The sequence below is a fragment of the Tachyglossus aculeatus genome, chromosome 2, assembly GCF_015852505.1.
Source record: "Tachyglossus aculeatus isolate mTacAcu1 chromosome 2, mTacAcu1.pri, whole genome shotgun sequence".
Lineage (NCBI taxonomy): Eukaryota > Metazoa > Chordata > Mammalia > Monotremata > Tachyglossidae > Tachyglossus > Tachyglossus aculeatus.
The window spans coordinates 165,488,629-165,499,716 of record NC_052067.1 but is presented as its reverse complement, the minus strand read 5'-3'; the positions used below and the strand labels follow the sequence as shown (position 1 = coordinate 165,499,716).

General features: G+C 49.3%; 1 protein-coding gene across 1 annotated transcript in view; it reads left to right on the top strand.

Annotated features, from left to right (window-relative positions):
- SSPN (sarcospan) overlaps positions 1-11,088 on the top strand; it is a 119,471-nt gene that overhangs the window by 7,340 nt on the left and 101,043 nt on the right. The window lies entirely within an intron of this gene.

Sequence of the window (11,088 nt, the reverse complement as noted above, 5' to 3'; positions counted from 1 at the left end):
GGGGGGGGGGGGCTGGCACACTCACTGGCTGCGTGATGGGCGTTTGTCGGCAGCCCCTAGGTCCCGTGCCCGGCCGGTGCCAGCCCCCGCCGCCGGCACCCCCGGGGGGAGGAGGGGAGGAGGGGAGGGGAGGGGAGGGGAGGGGCGAACACCTGCTGAGCGCCACCGGGAAAGCCCAAACCAGTTTGTCCCCAGCAGCTGGTCGGCTGCCCTCCCCCAAGGCCTGGGGGGGCATGGGGGTGGGGGGGCTGGGGGGGGGGCGATGGAGGGGAGCCCGGGGGATTCCTCCCGGACGCAAAATAGGATTGTCTGCCTGTCTGTCTGCCTGTCTGTCTGTCTGTCTGCCTTGTCCTGCCAAGGGCCAGGGGAGGGAAGAGCAGGAGGGGGAGGAGGGAGAGGAGGAGGGGGAGGAGAAGAGCAGGAGGAAGGAGGAGGGGGAGGGAGAGGAGGAGGGGGAGGAGAAGAGCAGGAGGAAGGAGGAGGGGGAGGAGAAGAGCAGGAGGAAGCAGGAGGGGGAGGAGAAGAGCAGGAGGAAGGGGAGGGGGAGGGGGAGGGAAAGGAGGAGGGGGAGGAGAAGAGCAGGATGAAGGGGGAGGGGGAGGAGAAGAGCAGGATGAAGGAGGAGGGGGAGGAGAAGAGCAGGAGGAAGGGGGAGGGGGAGGGAAAGGAGGAGGGGGAGGAGAAGAGTAGGATGAAGGAGGAGGGGGAGGAAGAGAGCAGGGGGGAGGGGAGGGGGAGGGAAAGGAGGAGGGGGAGGAAGAAGAGCAGGAGGAAGGAGGAGGGGGAGGAGGAGGGGAGGGGGGAGAGGAGGAAGAAGGAGGACGGGGAGGGGGAGGAGAAGAGCCGGAGGAGGAGGGGGAGAAGAGCTGGAGGAAGGAGGAGGGGGAGGAGAAGAGCAGGATGGGAGAGGGACAGGAGGAGGGGGAGGAGAAGAGCAGGAGGAAGGAGGGGGGAGGAGAAGAGCAGGAGGAAGGGGGAGGGAAAGGAGGGGGAGGAAGAAGAGCAGGAGGAAGGAGGAGGGGGAGGAGAAGAGCAGGGGGAAGGGGGAGGGAGAGGAGGAAGAAGGAGGATGGAGAGGGGGAGGAGGAAGAGCAAGGGGAAGGGGAGGAGGGGGAGGAGAAGAGCAGGGGGAGGAGGGGAGAAGGGAAGGAGGAAGAGCAGGAGGAGGGAGTGGAGGAGGGGGAGAGGGAGGAGAAGAGCAGGAGGAGGGGAAGGAGGAGGAGCAGGAGGAGGGAGTGGAGGGGGGGGAGAGGGAGGAGAAGAGCAGGAGGAGGGGGAGGAGGAGAGCAGGAGGAGGGAGTGGAGGAGGGGGAGAGGGAGGAGAAGAGCAGGAGGAGGGGAAGGAGGAAGAGCAGGAGGAGGGAGTGGAGGAGGGGGAGAGGGAGGAGAAGAGCAGGAGGAGGGGGAGGAGGAGAGCAGGAGGAGGGAGTGGAGGAGGGGGAGAGGGAGGAGAAGAGCAGGAGGAGGGGGAGGAGGAGAGCAGGAGGAGGGAGTGGAGGGGGGGGGAGAGGGAGGAGAAGAGCAGGAGGAGGGGGAGAGGAGGAGGGCGCGCAGGCAGGCGCGTCGCGGGGGAGGGGCGAGAGCCGCGGGGTGGGGGAGGGACAGGAAAACTCCCCCCCGCCCCCCTCCTTTTTGGATGATGATTTCCCTTCCCCTTTCCAGATACTTATTCCCGGGAAGGGCGGGGGAGCGGGGGAGACCCCGCCACCCACCCCAGGCCGGAGTTTCCCCAGCGGGAAGCGATGGGTCGGAGCTCTGGGTTCGAATGCTGCTCCCCCTCCCCGGGCTGTGTGATCTTGGGCCAGGCTAGGCCTCCCTGGCCGGGCCCCTCCGGGCAAGCGCTCAGTACAGTGCTCTGCACACAGTAAGCGCTCAACACTGTGCGCTTCTAGACTGTGAGCCCGCTGTTGGGTAGGGACCGTCTCTATATGTTGCCAACTTGGACTTCCCAAGCGCTTAGCACAGTGCTCTGCACACAGTAAGCGCTCAATAAATACGATTGAATGAATGAATGAATAAATACGAATCAATGAATGAATGGGCTGTCCAAAGGGGATTAAAGAGCCGGTCTTCGGCTGGAATCAGATGATGGGGCGTCTACCCCATAGGGCGACACGTAGGAGACACTCAGCAAGGACCGGGGCTTCCTATTAATAATAATAATAATGATGTTGGTATTTTGTTAACCGCTTGCTATGGGCTAAGCACTGTTCTAAGCGCTGGGGTAGATACAATAATAATAGCATTTATTAAGCGCTTACTATGTGCTAAGCACTGTTCTAAGCGCTGGGGTAAATACAATAATAATAGCATTTATTAAGCGCTTACTTACTATGTGCTAAGCACTGTTCTAAGCGCTGGGGTAGATACAATAATAACAGTATTTATTAAGCGCTTACTATGTGCTAAGCACTGTTCTAAGCGCTGGGGTAGATACAATAACAATAGCATTTATTAAGCGCTTACTATGTGCTAAGCACTGTTCTAAGCGCTGGGGTAGATACAATAATAACAGCATTTATTAAGCGCTTACTTACTATGTGCTAAGCACTGTTCTAAGCGCTGGGGTGGATACAATAACAATAGCATTTATTAAGCGCTTACTATGTGCAAAGCACATGTTTTGTTGTCTGTCTCCCCCTTCTAGACTGTGAGCCCACTGTTGGGTAGGGACCGTCTCTATATGTTGCCAACTTGTGCTTCCCAAGCGCTTAGTACAGTGCTCTGCACACAGTAAGCACTCAATAAATACGATGAATGAATGAATGAAAGCACTGTTCCAAGCGCTGGGGAGGTTACAAGGTGATCAGGTTGCCCCACGGGGAGCTCACAGTCTTCATCCCCATTTTACAGATGAGGGAACTGAGGCTCAGAGAATAATAATAATAGTAATGATGGCATTTGTTAAGCGCTTACTATGTGCAAAGCACTGTTCTAAGCGCTGGGGGGGATACAATGTGATGAAGTTGTCCCACGTGGAGCTCACAGTCTTAATCCCCATTTTTACAGATGACGGAACTGAGGCTCAGAGAAGTTAAGTGACTTGCCCAAGGTCACACAGCAGACTTGTGGTGGAGTGCGGATTCGAACCCACGCCCTCTGACTCCAGAGCCCGGGCTCTTTCCACTGAGCCACGCTGCTTTGCCCAAAGTAACACAGCTTACAGTTCGCGGAGCCGGGATCTGAACCCATGACCTCTGACTCCAAAGCCCGTGCTCTTTCCACTGAGCCACGCTGCTTCTGTATTAGATTTACAACAACATCAATAATCCCTCCTGCGCTATCACATTGGACAAGTCATTTCACCTCTCGGAGCCTCAGTTATCCCACCTCCAAAAATGGGGGTTCAGTACTTGCCCCCCTCCCCCATTTACCCCTTTGGACCGTGAGCCCCGCGTGGGACCGGGACCGTGCTCGCCCGGCATTACTTTGTATCCCCCTTTTAGACTGTGAGCCCACTGTTGGGTAGGGACTGTCTCTATATGTTGCCAATTTGTACTTCCCAAGCGCTTAGTACAGTGCTCTGCACATAGTAATTGCTCAATAAATACGATTGATGATGATGATGATGATGATCCGGCCCAGCGTTCAGTACAGTGCCTGGCCCATCATACGCTTTTAGCAAATACCACAACTGGTGCCTTCTTTTTCTTTTTAATTTTGAAAATTGGTAACCTCCGGGTGGGTACTGTGGGGGCTGCAGCAGCATTAGGAGGCGCGTAGGGATTGTCTCTATCTGTTGCAGAATTGTACTTTCCAAGCGCTTAGTACAGTGCTCTGCACACAGTAAGTGCTCAATAAATACGATTGAATGAATGAATGAGGCCTTCCCAGACCGAGCCCCCCTTTTCTTCTGCTCCTCATAATAATAATGATGGCATTTGTTAAGCGCTTACTATGTGCAAAGCACTGTTCTAAGCGCTGGGGGAGGGATACAAGGTGATGAGGTTGTCCCATGTGGGGTTCACAGTCTTAATCCCCATTTTACAGATGAGGTAACTGTGGCTCCGAGAAGTTAAGTGACTTGCCCAAGGTCACACAGCAGACATGTGGCAGAGCCGGGACTCATACCCTCCCCATCGCCCCTACTCCCTCCCTCTGCTCTACCCCCTTCCCCTCCCCACAGAATTTGTGTATATTTGTATATATTTCAGTACTCCAGCGCTTAAAACAGTGCTTTGCACATAGTAAGTGCTTAATACATGCCATTATTACTATTATTTTATTAATGATGTGTCTATAGCTATAATTCTATTTATCTCTTTTGATGGTAATGACACCTGTCTGCTTGTTTTGTTTTGTTGTCTGTCTCCCCCTTCTAGACTGTGAGCCCGTTGTGGGAAGAGGCCATCTCTATCTGTTGCCGAATTGTACTTTCCAAGCGCTTAGTACAGTACTCTGCACACTTCATCATCACCATCATCATCATCAATCGTATTTATTGAGCGCTTACTGTGTGCAGAGCACTGTACTAAGCGGTTGGGAAGTACAAGTTGGCAACATGTAGAGACAGTCCCTACCCAACAGTGGGCTCACAGTCTAGAAGGGGGAGACAGAGAACTAAACCAAACATATTAACAAAATCAAATAAATAGAATAGATATGTACAGGTAAAATAAATAAATAGAGTAATAAATATGTACAAACATATATACATATATACAGGTGCTATGGGGAGCAGCGTGGCTTAGTGGAAAGACCCAGGGCTTGGGAGTCAGAGGTCGTGGGTTCTAATCCCGCCCCCGCCACTTGCCAGCTGTGTGACTTTGGGCAAGCCACTTCACTTCCCTGTGCCTCAGTTCCCTCATCTGTAAAATGGGGATTAATAATAATAATAATGGCATTTGTTTACTATGTGCAAAGCACTGTTCTAAGCGCTGAAAGACTGTGAGCCCCACGTGGGACAAGAACTGTTTCCAACCCGATTAGCTTGTTTCTACCCCAATGCTTGGCATATAGTAAGTGCTTAACAAATATCATTATTATTATTATTATTATTATTATTATTATTATTATTATTATTATTATGGAAAAAGCGTGGCTCAGTGGAAAGAGCCAGGGCTTGGGAGTCAGAGGTCATGGGTTCAAATCCCACTCCACTGCTTGTCAGCTGCATCATAATAATAATAATAATAGCATTTATTAAGCACTTACTATGTGCAAAGCAGTGTTCTAAGCACTGGATAGGTTACAAGGTGATCAGGTTGTCCCACGGGGGCTCACAGTCTTAATCCCCATTTTGCAGATGAGGTAACTGAGTCCCAGAGAAGTTAAGTGACTTGCCCAAAGTCACACAGCTGACAATTGGCGGGGCTGGGCTTTGAACCCATGACCTCCATAGCCCGTGCTCCTTCCACTGAGGGCATGTCACTTCACTTCGCTGTGCTTCAGTTACCTCATCTGTAAAATGGGGATTAAGACTGTGAGCCCCACGTGGGACAACTTGATCACCTTGTAACCTCCCCAGCGCTTAGAACAGTGCTTTGCACATACTAAGCGCTTAATAAATGCCATTATTATTATTATTCCCTTGGCCTCAGTTCCCTGATCACCTTGTAACCTCCCCAGCGCTTAGAACAGTGCTTTGCACATACTAAGCACTTAATAAATGCCATTATTATGATTATTCCCCGGGCCTCAGTTCCTTCATCTGTAAAATGGGGATTAAGATTGTGAGCCTCACATGGGACAACCTGATCACCTTGTATCCTCCCCAATCAATCAGTCAATCAATCAATCGTATTTATTGAGCGCTTACTGTGTGCAGAGCACTGTACTAAGCACTTGGTAAGTACAAGTCGGCAACACACAGAGACGGTCCCTACCCAACAGCGGGCTCACAGACTAGAAGGGGGAAACAGAGAGCGAAACCGAACATACTAACAAAATAAAATAGAATAGATCTGTACAAGTAAGAGAAATAAATAAATAGAGTAATAAATCTGTACAAACATATCATCATCATCATCAATCGTATTTATTGAGCGCTTACCATGTGCAGAGCACTGTACTAAGCGCTTGGGAAGTACAAATTGGCAACATATAGAGACAGTCCCTACCCAACAGTGGACTCACAGTCTAAAAGGGGGAGACAGAGAACAGAACCAAACATACTAACAAAATAAAATAAATAGAATAGATATGTGCAAGTAAAATAAATAAATAAATAAATAGAGTAATAAATCTGTACAAACATATATCCATATATACAGGTGCTGTGGGGAAGGGAAGGAGGTAAGATGGGGGGGGGATGGAGAGGGGGACGAGGGGGAGAGGAAGGAAGGGCCCCAGTGCTTAGAACAGTACTTTGCACATAGTAAGCGCTTAACAAATACCAAAATTATTATTATTATTATTAAGCGCTCAATAAATATGATTGAATGAATGAATGAATCATCATCATCATCATCATCATCGCCATCGTCCTCCCCCCTCCTCCCTGCGTCTGATCCTGAGGTCTGGGGTCGGACCCCCTTCCCAACCGTTGGCACCGACGAAGCCCCCTGGCCCGCCCCCCAAAATCCTGCCCTAAACTGGTCCTGGCACAGGCCTGCCAACCTCACCCGCCCCGAGGCCAATGGCAGCAGCTTGGCTTAGTGGAAAGAGCCCGGGCTTGGGAGTCAGAGGTCATGGGTTCTAATCCCGCCTCTGCCACGTGTCAGCTGTGTGACCTTGGGTAAGTCACTTAACTTCTCTGAGCCTCAGTTATAGAGAAGCAGCGTGGCTCAGTGGAAAGAGCCGGGCTTGGGAGTCAGAAGTCATGGGTTCTAATCCCCACCCCGCCACTTGTCTGCTGGGTGACTTTGGGTGAGTTACTTAACTTCTCTGTGCCTCAGTTCCCTCATCTGTAAAATGAGGATGAAGACTGTGAGCCCCATCGGGGACAACCTGATCACCTTGTATCAGCGTGGCTCAGTGGAAAGAGCCCGGGCTTGGAGTCAGAGGATGTGGGTTCTAATTCCGACTCCACCACTTGTCTGTTGGGTGACTTTGGGCAAGCCACTTCACTTCCCTGGGCCTCGGTTTCCTCATCGGTAAAATGGGGATTAAGACTGTGAGCCCCACGTGGGAAAACCTGATAGCCCTGTGTTCATTCATTCAGTTGTATTTATTGAGCCCTTACGGTGTGCAGAGCACTGTACTAAGCGCTTGGGAAGTACAAGTTGGCAATCAATCAATCAATCAATCATATTTCTTGAGCACTTACTGTGTGCAGCGCACTGTACTAAGCGCTTGGGAAGTACAAGTTGGCAACATATAGAGACAGTCCCTACCCAACAGTGGGCTCACAATCTAAAAGGGGGAAAGAGAGAACAAAACCAAACATACTAATAAAATAAATAGAATAGGTATGTACAAGTAAAATAAATAAATAAATAGAGACGGTCCTTACCCAACAGTGGGCTCACAGTCTAGAAGGGGGAGACAGAGAACAAAACCAAACATACTAACAAAATAAAATAAATAGAATAGATATGTACAAGTAAAATAAATAAATAAATAAATAGAGACGGTCCTTACCCAACAGTGGGCTCACAGTCTAGAAGGGGGGAGACAGAGAACAAAACAAAACATATTAACAAAATAAAATAAATAGAATAAATATGTACAAATAAAATAAATAGAGTAATAAATATGTACAAATATATACATATATACAGGTGCTGTGGGGAGGGGAAGGAGGAAGGGGAGGGGGAGGAGGGGGAGAGGAAGGAGGGGGCTGAGTGTGGAAAGGCCTCCTGGAGGAGGTGAGCTCTCAGTAGGGCCTTGAAGGGAGGAAGAGAGCTAGCTTGGCGGATGTTCGGAGGGAGGGCATTCCAGGCCTGGGGGATGACATGGCCCTGTATCTACGGCCGTGCTTAGAACAGTGTTTGGCACATAGTAAGCGCTTAACAAATACCATAATTATAATAATAATTATTATTCTCTACCCCAGCGCTTAGAACAGTGCTTGCCCAATAGTGTTTAACGACCACCATGATGATCATTCACTCACTCAATCAGTCATGTCATCATTCCTTAATTCATTCAATCGTATTTAGTGAGCGCCTACTGTGTGCAGAGCAGAGTACTAAGCACTTGGAAAGTACAATACTGCAATAGAGACAATCCATGCCCACAACGGGTTTACAATGGGGGAGGCGGGGAGCTAGACAGCAATAAATAGAATTACAGCTATATGCACATCATTAAGCTGGGAAGCTTCATTGAGCTAAGAAGTGGCATAGCCCAGTGGAAAACGCTTGGGTTCTGGAGTCAGAGGCCATGGGTTCAAATCCTGGCTCTGCCAATTGTCAGCTATGTGACTTTTTGCAAGTCACTTCACTTCTCTGTGCCTCAGTTCCCTCACCTGTAAAATGGGGATGAAGATGTGAGCCCCAAGTGGGAAACCTGATCACCTTGTAACCTCCCCAGAGCTTAGAACAGTGCTTTGCACATCGTAAGTGCTTAATAAATGTCATTATTATTAATAATAAAATGAATAGAATAATAAATATGTACATATATACCCAAGTGATTTGGGGCGGGAAGGGGGTAAAGCAGAGGGAGAGAGTAGGGGCGATGGGGAGGGGAGGAGGAGCAGAGGATAAGGTGGGGGCTCAGTCTGGGAAGGCTTCCTGGAGGAGGTGAGCTCTCAGTAGGGCTTTGAAAGGAGGAAGAGAGCTAGCTTGGCGGATATGTATCACCTGTATATATGTATATATGTTTGTACGTATTTATTACTCTACTTATTTATTTACTTTACTTGTACATATTTAGAGAAGCAGCATGGCTCAGTGGAAAGAGCCCGGGCTTTGGAGTCAGAGGTCATGGGTTTGAATCCCGTCTCCACCACAAGTCTGCTGTGTGACCTTGGGCAAGTCACTTAACTTCTCTGAGCCTCAGTTACCTCACCTGTAAAAATGGGGATTAAGACTGTGAACCCCATGGGGGACAACTTGATCACATTGTAGCCCCCCCAGTGCGTAGAACAGTGCTTTGCGCATAGTAAGCGCTTAACAAATGCCATTATTATTATTATTATTCTATTTATTTTATTCTGTTAATATGTTTGGTTTTGTTCTCTGTCTCCCCCTTCTAGACTGTGAGCCCACTGTTGGGTAGGGACCGTCTCTAGATGTTGCCAACTTGGACTTCCCAAGCGCTTAGTACAGTGCCCTGCACACAGTAAGCGCTCAATAAATATGATTGAATGAATGAGTGAATGAATAAATATGTGGAGGGAGGGCATTCCGGGCCAGGGGCAGGACGTGGGCCGGGGGTCCACGGCGGGACAGGCCAGAACGAGGCCCAGTGAGAAGGTTACAATTCCATGGATGACACGCAAATTCGTGAAGCGTTCCATATTTTTAAACTGAGCCCCTTCCTTCCTCTCCCCCCCGTCCCCCCTCCATCCCCCCCATCTTACCTCCTTCCCTTCCCCACAGCACCTGTATATATGTATATATGTTTGTACATATTTATTACTCTATTTATTTATTTTACTTGTACCTATCTATTCTATTTATTTTATTTTGTTAGTAGGTTTGGTTTGGTTCTCTGTCTCCCCCTTTTAGACTGTGAGCCCACTGTTGGGTAGGGACTGTCTCTAGATGTTGCCAATTTGTACTGCCCAAGCGCTTAGTCCAGTGCTCTGCATATAGTAAGCGCTCAATAAATACAATTGATGATGATGATGATGATGATGATCATATGTATTGAGCGCTTCCTATGTGTAGAGCACTGTACTAAGCGCTTGGGAGAGTGCACTAGAACAAGGAGCAGACGGCGCCCCCTGCCGGCTGAAGAAGCGGGGGTGGACGGCGCCCCCTGCCGGCCGGGGAGCTTGGGCGGAGGGCGGTGGGGGGGGAGATACTTGACAGCTGTGTGACTTTGGGCAAGTCATTTCACTTCTCGGGGCCTCAGTGACCTCATCTGTAAAATGGGGATGAAGACTGTGAGCCCTCCGTGGGCCAACCTGATCACCTTGTATCAATCAATCAATCGTATTTGAGCCCACTGTTGGGTAGGCACCGTCTCTATATGTTGCCAACTTGTACTTCCCAAGCGCTTAGTATAGTGCTCCGCACACAGTAAGCGCTCAATAAACACGATTGATCGATTGATTGACCTTGGGCAAGTCACTTCACTTCTCTGAACCTCAGTGACCTCATCTGTAAAATGGGGATGAAGACTGTGAGCCCTCCGTGGGACAACCTGATCACCTTGTATCCATCAATCGTATTTATTGAGTGCTTACTGTGTGCAGAGCGCTGTACTAACCACTTGGGAAGTACAAGTTGGCAACATAGAGAGACGGTCCCTACCCAACAGTGGGCTCAACAGTGCTTTGCACATAATGAGCGCTTAATAAATGCTATTATTATTATTATTACAAGTTTGGGAAGTACTGACTGCATGGATAGAGGAGGAGGAGGAGGGAAGGGGTGGCACCCTGCGGTAAGCGCTTCGGTAAGTGCTGAAGACTGTGAGTGAGCCCCCCGTAGGACAACCTGATCACCATGTAACCTCCCCAGCACTTAGAACAGTGCTTTGCACATAGTAAGCGCTTAATAAATACTATCATTATTATTATTATTATTATTGGCGACGTTTTGTTTCTATGTCTGTCTCCCCCTTCTAGACTGTGAGCCCTTTGTTGGGTTGGGACCATCTCTAGATGGTGCCCGTCTGGTACTTCCCAGGCGCTTAGTACAGCGCTCTGCACACAGTAGGCGCTCAATAAATATGATTGAATGAATGAATGAATGAATGTTATTGGGAAAGAGAGCTAAAAGAAAGGTATAGAAAGGGAGTGGGTGAAGTAAAGATTTCCTTAATTCTATCCTTCACATAAGCAGATTTTTTCCCCTTTGCTTATAATAATAATGGCATTTATTAAGCACTTACTATATGCAAAGCCCTGTTCTAAGCGCTGGGGAGGTTACAAGGTGATCAGGTTGTCCCACGTGGGGCTCACAGTCTTAATCCCCGTTTTACAGATGAGGTAACTGAGGCCCAGAGAAGTGAAGTGACTTGCCCAAAGTCACACAGCTGACAAGTGGCGGAGCCGGGATTTGAACCCATGACCTCTGACTCCAAAGCCCG